Here is a 7,510-nt window from a genome sequence, read left to right as displayed (position 1 = left end):
AGAGAAGTAAGTATTAATATTAAGACAGTGTTATGTTTGATATCTTGGGGTTGAATGTGAATCTGTTGTATCTACACAAAACTTTCGTTTTCAATCAGTGCCGGGGTTGCTTCAAATAGCCTTGGACTGGTTTAGGGGGAATCGAAACGTAAACAGTGAGGGTCGCCTCACTCGTTTCCAATTGGAATATATACCTATAAATATAATGTCGCAACAGCTCTCGCTTTGCTCTCCTGACAAAATAAGGGAGCCAGTAATTCTAGGAAGGCTGAGAACGGGGTGCAAGTTTATAAGTTGGTGAGTTTATTCCGTTGACGATCGGTCTGAGTGCAATGTCATTTATTTTTTTTATTTTTGGGAGCCCGTTAAGTCATGGAGAGATGGGATTAATAGGTATTAATTTAGATATTTTTTGGCTGTCAGGTTTAGAGTCTTTGAGAAGGATTTTTGTTTTACTATTGTTTATAGAGATCCTTTTTATATTCTTTGTATGTATCGTTAGCAAGAAGGTCTGCGATTTTGTTGTTATAGTCTTCTTTATTCAATATTACTGTTGTGTTTGTTGCCTTTGTCTGCGTGTACTATTATGATGTATTTATTTTAAATTAGTTTTTTAAGGGCGATTTTTCTTGTTTTGTTAAGTTGAGCAGCAACGTGAGTTCGGCGTAAAATGTTGGCCATCCTGCGTGGTACGTCCTTCGCTTTTTTCGGCTGGAAGTGTACATATTGCAGATTTCAAATTGCTGACAATTTTTTTTTCTTTTTTATGTAAAGCTAACATCTTTTTATTGTTGAGAGGATGGTCAGAGATGTTTTTTACGGTATCAGTTAGTCGTGTTTGCCTTACTGGAAGTAACTTTGTAAATTCAATTTTTCTGTTTTTGAGTGGAAATATCTTTAATCAGTTAGGATTGGTCAAAAGATATGTGGTCCAATGTAGACCAAACGTCAAATCTCAGGGTGTTTAACAGAAAAACGTACATAGAAATACATGTACATATCTCGTCACAAGTGCATGGTAACTGAGTATTAGTTTATGCACGTGTAAGTGCTTATTTAATTTTTGTTAGTAGCGAAAGTTAAAGCGTACATTAAGGTGGGTCATTGAAAGTTCGGAAAAAGTGATGAAAACTTACGTAAATTACCAATTTTATAAAAAAACTAATATTTCTTATTTTATATATTTGGTGTATTTTACTAAATTACTAGTAATGATTATTTTTTCCATAATGAAATAGAGCCAAGTACGGTTCACCATCCTCGATAAGATCAGCAGACGCATTTTCTTTTCAAAAAAATGGAGGAAGATCCTTTATAGTACAGAAAACTTTAAATTTCATTCAAATATTTTTGTATCAAAATAATTTATTACTAGTTTAAAACGTGGAAAAATACATTGCAACACAGAAAAAACTTAAGTTTCCATTGGAACTCGTTTTTGGTTCCAAAGGAGCTGCAACAACAATGAAACCTACTTGCTGAAAAGGAACCCAAAACGATAAATGAGCTCTAAATAATACCAAACTTGGGGTTCAAAAGGATTTTAAATATAATTGAGTCTATTCCTAAATAACCTATTTTTCCAGCCCTATGCATCGCCCGTGTATGTGTATGCAGTAGTTGTTATTTTAGCATCCGGAGGGGTATCGTAGTTAGATAAATTTAATAGATGGTGTTCCGATCAGGTAAGTCTGTTTTTGCATTGTTATGTATAGCAAAATTACAAAAATTAATCAAAACCTTGATACTTTTTTTTAATATAAAAGGAATAACATCGTTTTCAGTCACAATAAGAGTAGATGTAACCAGTTATTCAAAAAAATACTTAAAAACATGTAACTTAATATTAGGAAAATTGAATATAAGGATTTGTATTCTGAAAAAAGTTTGAATTTTATACATATTTTTCCATTGTTTATTTCGCGAATGTAATTAATTAAATGAGTTTATAAATAATTTTACTTGTTGCAAATTTCAAAAATGGATTGATAATATTATTTGACTAATAATGATAATAATAATATTTAAACATTAATCATTAGCCTTATAATATACTCTTTCATCAATTGATCTATAAATTTTCGCTCTCTAAAAAGTATATATTTATATATAATTTGTTTTTAATCAGGGTGGCGACTTGAGCGGGAAACTGCGAAAGGGTTGCAAAAAACCACGAAACGACCGGAAATTGAATGAAGAAATAGTGAATTTTCTTTATCTACAGTTGCAGAGCACATGATTGAAAATAATTGTTTTTATTTTAAGACAGGAAATTTTGGTAAAGAAATGAAATTTCCCTTGGGACAGAGAATTTTTTACATAGAAGGAGAATTAAAAAAAAGTTGAAACTTGTTTCTTTGAAGTCAATCTTCTTATTTAAAAATTCTTCTTTTTGGTTGAGAATTTAAGTATTTACAAGTGAAATATTCATCATGTTAGTTAAAAATTCATCCTTTAGGGTACACATAAATTTACTTGGTTGAAAAAAACTCGTTTGTTGAAAATTCTTCTGTTTGGTTTTAGATTCCACGAGTTTTGTTATAGATGATTTTCTTTCATCAGTATAAACGATTTTTTTTTATACCTCTAAAATATTTTTAAAAAAAATTTTTAACTGCATATGAACACTACATAAATATGTGTGATCTTTCCTGTGGAATCTTTTTTGATTAATAATTGATTTAGATTTTCTAAAAACCATGTAGTTATACAAAATAAATATAAAAAAAATAATAAGAAACGAAATTAACATACCGTGGAAATTACGCTTCCGTCTGGGCCTTTAACTTGCCTTCCAAATTATGTTACTTTCCTAAAAGTGTTGTTCACGAACTGGATTTCTATATCGTAAATTAATGTCATCTCTGCGAATAGGCTGTTTCCACCGTTTACTTTCTTTGGGATCTTGTGGCACAAGAAAAAATATGAAATTTCTCAAAAATTGCTGTCATAGCCTGACGTCACATTTTAAATCCACGATTTTGCACTAGTAATTAGAAAAAAACTCCCAACACAATAAATCATTTACTCGGTCACAAGTTCTTATAATTTAAACTTTTAATTTTATACATTTTTCTCAAAGAAATTACTTTTAATAGGAAATTTATCGGTTTTGCCAATACAAAACAATACAAAAGATGCAAAAAACAGGCTTACCTGATCGGAGTAGCATCTATTGGATTTATTTGAACTACGATACCCCTCCAGATGATAAGAGAACAGAATTAATTTAATGAGAATTTAATGATTATTTATGAAAATAATTAAATTAAAAAATAATAACATAATTGAAATAGAGAAAGGAATTAGGTAAATATCATTCGCAGGTTATTTAGCATACTTGTAAATATAAAGGTTTATTCATATCAGTGCTCACAATCTTGGCAACTTTTTGAACTGCGCTTGGGTCGTGCCGGCAAAACAATTGGTCACTTTTGGCGCGCTGATTTTGAAGAGTGTCGAAATTTGAATGTGATATTTATAATAAATATGGATTATAAAATGCATTAAAAGTAACTTCTTAATCGCAAAATAAGATTTTGAAGTTACAGATAAAAATTTACTTAGATTTTAATTAAAAAGACGTTATGAATTGCGAGTTCAGAGAAAGAAATCATTTTTTTAGCACAATTTTTAATCTTGTCTCTGTCGAGTTTCTAAGTTTTATTCTTTTCATTCACAACAATTTGACCTGAAATTAAGTCTATAAAGTTACTGAAAATAAATTGAAAATTTTGTTTTTTTCTAAAGTCAAAATAAGAAACGTTTTTTTTAAAGAAAATCACAATATTTCTTTATCTGTCGTTCAAAAATTCTATTTTAGAATTAGTGAATCACTTTTGAAGCATTTCGCAATTATTATTTATGGTAAATATAATATTTGAATATTTATATAATTTAAAATGCGCGCGCTTAAAGTAAGAAATGAATTTCTTTCTTTATTTCAAGAAAATACCCTAGGTATATTTTAAACTTTATAAACTAGGTGTACCTTCTTACGGGGGTCGAATTTGAATAAACTGATGAATTAATTTGAAACATCGAGTTCGTTTCTAGGTTTTGAAATAATCAAATTTGCCATAAATCAAAAAAGAAGCTAGAAATGAATCCTATGAAAAATATTAATTCCACGATTTATTACAAACGTGCCTTCGTGAAAAGGTACCCTAAGTATAGCGAACAGCATGCGCAATGAAATACTGAGTAATATGTTTTTCTTTAATTTACAAGAACTGAAGGTCATTGTAATATTTAAAAATATTAATAACAACTAATTGGCTGAGCTGATCTTAATAGTGTTTGGTAAAGACTATGCTTCTAAAAGATTCACTTTATAATAATTAATTACAAAAGTTTATTCATTGTACATGAAACGAACCCGTTTGGATATCTATAGGTACCTTATTGGAGCTCAAGATCCAAATGACACCAACTTTCATTTGAGCCGCAACATGAGGGAACCACTAGTTTTTTCTGTGAATATATATCTTTCACCAATTTCCATACTATCAGTTAAACATACTTTTTTTCCAAATTATAAATATTCGATACAAATTATGATCATAAAATAAGCGAATAATGTCCAATAAAAAAGTTTAATGTATATGAACAGGTTTTTTAAATTTAGGGGGGGGGGGCAATTGAAAATATAATGTCTAGAGGTGCTGCTTTCTTAAAACAGCCTTCAGCAAAAATCGGTAAAATTTGCAAGTATTTATAATAATATATTCTTATTTATACAGTTGTGGGTAGCACGAAAACCGAGAATTTTTCCAGGATTAAAATTTTTTAGTTATTTATTTTTTAACTTATTCAGTAAGAGAAAATATTTTCTCAATTTTTCATGTCGTTTATTTTGTAATTTGATAAAACGCACAAACATATATTAAGAAAGGTGAACATGGAAATTCTTTCCTTTTATTGTAAAAAAACTGCTGGTTTTTTAGGATAAGAAAAATAACATTATGAGTAAGAATACAATTTTTACTTTATTTTTCAATATTTGAACTAGCACATTCTCTTTAAGGTAAAAAACATTGTTAAAACATACATTTGAAAAAATAGAATTCAATACAATGTAGAAAATTTCGCATTGTTAAGACTCTAATCGAGCATAAAGCGCCGGACCAGTGATGAAAATATATTTATGAAAGTTAGATGAGCTTTAATAAAAACAGGATGGCTGTTAAACCAAGAAAAAAAGTAACAAAGTTGTTCCTCAGTCACTAAACCACAAAATTTCGATCTGTCGTAAGTTGAACAGTTCAAACATAGCTGGTGAAAAACACAAACTTTACGCAAAACAATCATATTCGGTACTCTAAATTGAAGAATAAATCAATGAATTTGTTAACTCCGAAAATGAAATTATTTTAGGCATTCTAAGTTCAAAAAATTAAATATAGAACAAGTAATTATTTTTTACAATGGTTCAGTTTTAAAATTAGACACAGTTATTTATAAAAACAAATTTGAAAGGTTTAATTAAAAATTGAAATTTTTAAAACGAACAAATTAATGATTCAAGGGTTTCTGTTTCAATCAACTGAATATTGAATATTTTACACTAAAACAGCAGGATTAAGATTAAAGAATTTATTAACGGTGACAAGAATTTATGTTTAAACGCGAGTTACTTTGTAAATATTTCCCAAAGATACGTTAGAGGGTATTGGACATTCCAGTGCTTCCTCTAATGACAATGCCTGAACCACCCCGCTAATCATGTTTATTTTTGCCCGTTTTAACTGCAAAGTAACAGGTTCACTCGTATGTATTGCACGAAGGATCGTGTTTTTATTTGCTGTTTTTTCAAATATTGCGAAGACGTCATTGTTGGAAGTTGATAATACAATTCTTTCTTCGTTCGGAATGGAAGTGAGGACATGATATTTGTTTCTTATTCCAACTGGTTTATCGGGAGGAAAAACGTATCTCCGAAGTTCGAATATCCGATTTGGATGGTTCATGGGACTTAGTCGAATACGTGCAAGATCTTCCAATCTATATCCGAGTATGCTTGGGAAAGTTTTCCTGATAGGAGACCTTGACCTGGCACGGAGAGATGACTCAGCAAGTGATGAAGAACTGGCAGAAGAATCAGGTGTGGCAGAAGAAAGAGTTCTGTCTGAATGTCCTGCAACGAGAAATCCAGGGTGACATTAAGTCTCGAGTTTTGAATGAAGTTTCAATTAAGGGGCTTACTTCCATAAATGCTTATAATTTTTATTCGCAAGCGGCTTAGGTACATATAAATTTTTGAAAAGAATTAAATTTTTTAAAGTATCTATTCTCATAGAAAATAAGAATTAACATTTTCTTTTGACAAAGCAGTTGTATCTTTTCCGTTTTCGAATCATACCCAAAAGGGTCATGTTTTAGGAAAAAATTATTTGTATGCTTTAAATCACCTGAATTTGGCTAATTTAGTTAACTTCCCTACCGAAGAAATGTATAACTGAAGTGTAAATCAATTTTTTTTAAGAAAACTTTTTTCGAAAAAGACTATATTTAAAGATTATTTGTCTATTAAAAAAAAAGTTAATTTGTAAGCAATGTTTTCCCTGAACAAGTAAGCCATGAAAAAAAAATTAGATAATTTCTAAGCATATTGGTAAGTGAGGGCAGCAAGAAAAAATTTAATTAAACAAAATATTATTTAAATAATTATTTTTCGTTATTTTATGCTATCGGAAGAAAAAGAATGAAGCCTAGAATAGTTAAGAAAGCCAACGCACCGAATACTGTATATAGATTTTTGATTGTATCTCTGGAGGGTATTGGGCATTCCGCGATTTCTTGTTCGGTCAATTCTTTAACCACGCCGCTGTTCATGTTTATTTTCACCCGCTTTAACAGCCCGCAAATAGGTTCACTCGTATATATTCCACGAAGCACCGTCGTTTTGCTTGACGATTTTTCCAATATCGCATAGACGTCACCATTGAACATTGATAATACAATTCTTTCTTCTCTTGGCATAGGCATGAGGGAATAATTTTTGTTTCTCATCCCAATTGGTGTATCTGGAGGAAAAACGTATCTTCGAAGTTGGAATATCCGATTCGGATTTTTGTTAGAACTTAGACGAATAGATTCAAGATCTTCAAATCTATATCCAAGTACGTTTGAAAAAGCTTGTCTAAGAGGAGACCTGGACCTGGCACGAAGAGATGGCTGGGTAGGTGGTGTAGAACTGGCAAAATAATTAGGCATGGCAAGAGAAAGATTCGTTTCTGGAGAATATCTGTGAGAAGTTGAATTGTAATATCTAGATTGACGGAGATCAGGATTTGGGTCGGCATTATTGAAGGGGTTAGACTGTGAACTTAATTCTGAAACAAAAAATACAAAATTATATTTTTGTTACATGTGGTCAATCGTGAATCGGTACGTCGCTAATTATCCACAAGGTTGCAAATAAGGGGCATTATGATGATAAACTATAATACTGTATGGTATACCATGACACGTTATAATATTCAATGATACTCTCAGACAAAATATAATA

The sequence above is a fragment of the Belonocnema kinseyi genome, chromosome 2 (genome assembly GCF_010883055.1).
Source record: "Belonocnema kinseyi isolate 2016_QV_RU_SX_M_011 chromosome 2, B_treatae_v1, whole genome shotgun sequence".
Classification (NCBI taxonomy): domain Eukaryota; kingdom Metazoa; phylum Arthropoda; class Insecta; order Hymenoptera; family Cynipidae; genus Belonocnema; species Belonocnema kinseyi.
Note: the sequence above shows the minus strand (reverse complement) of the source record.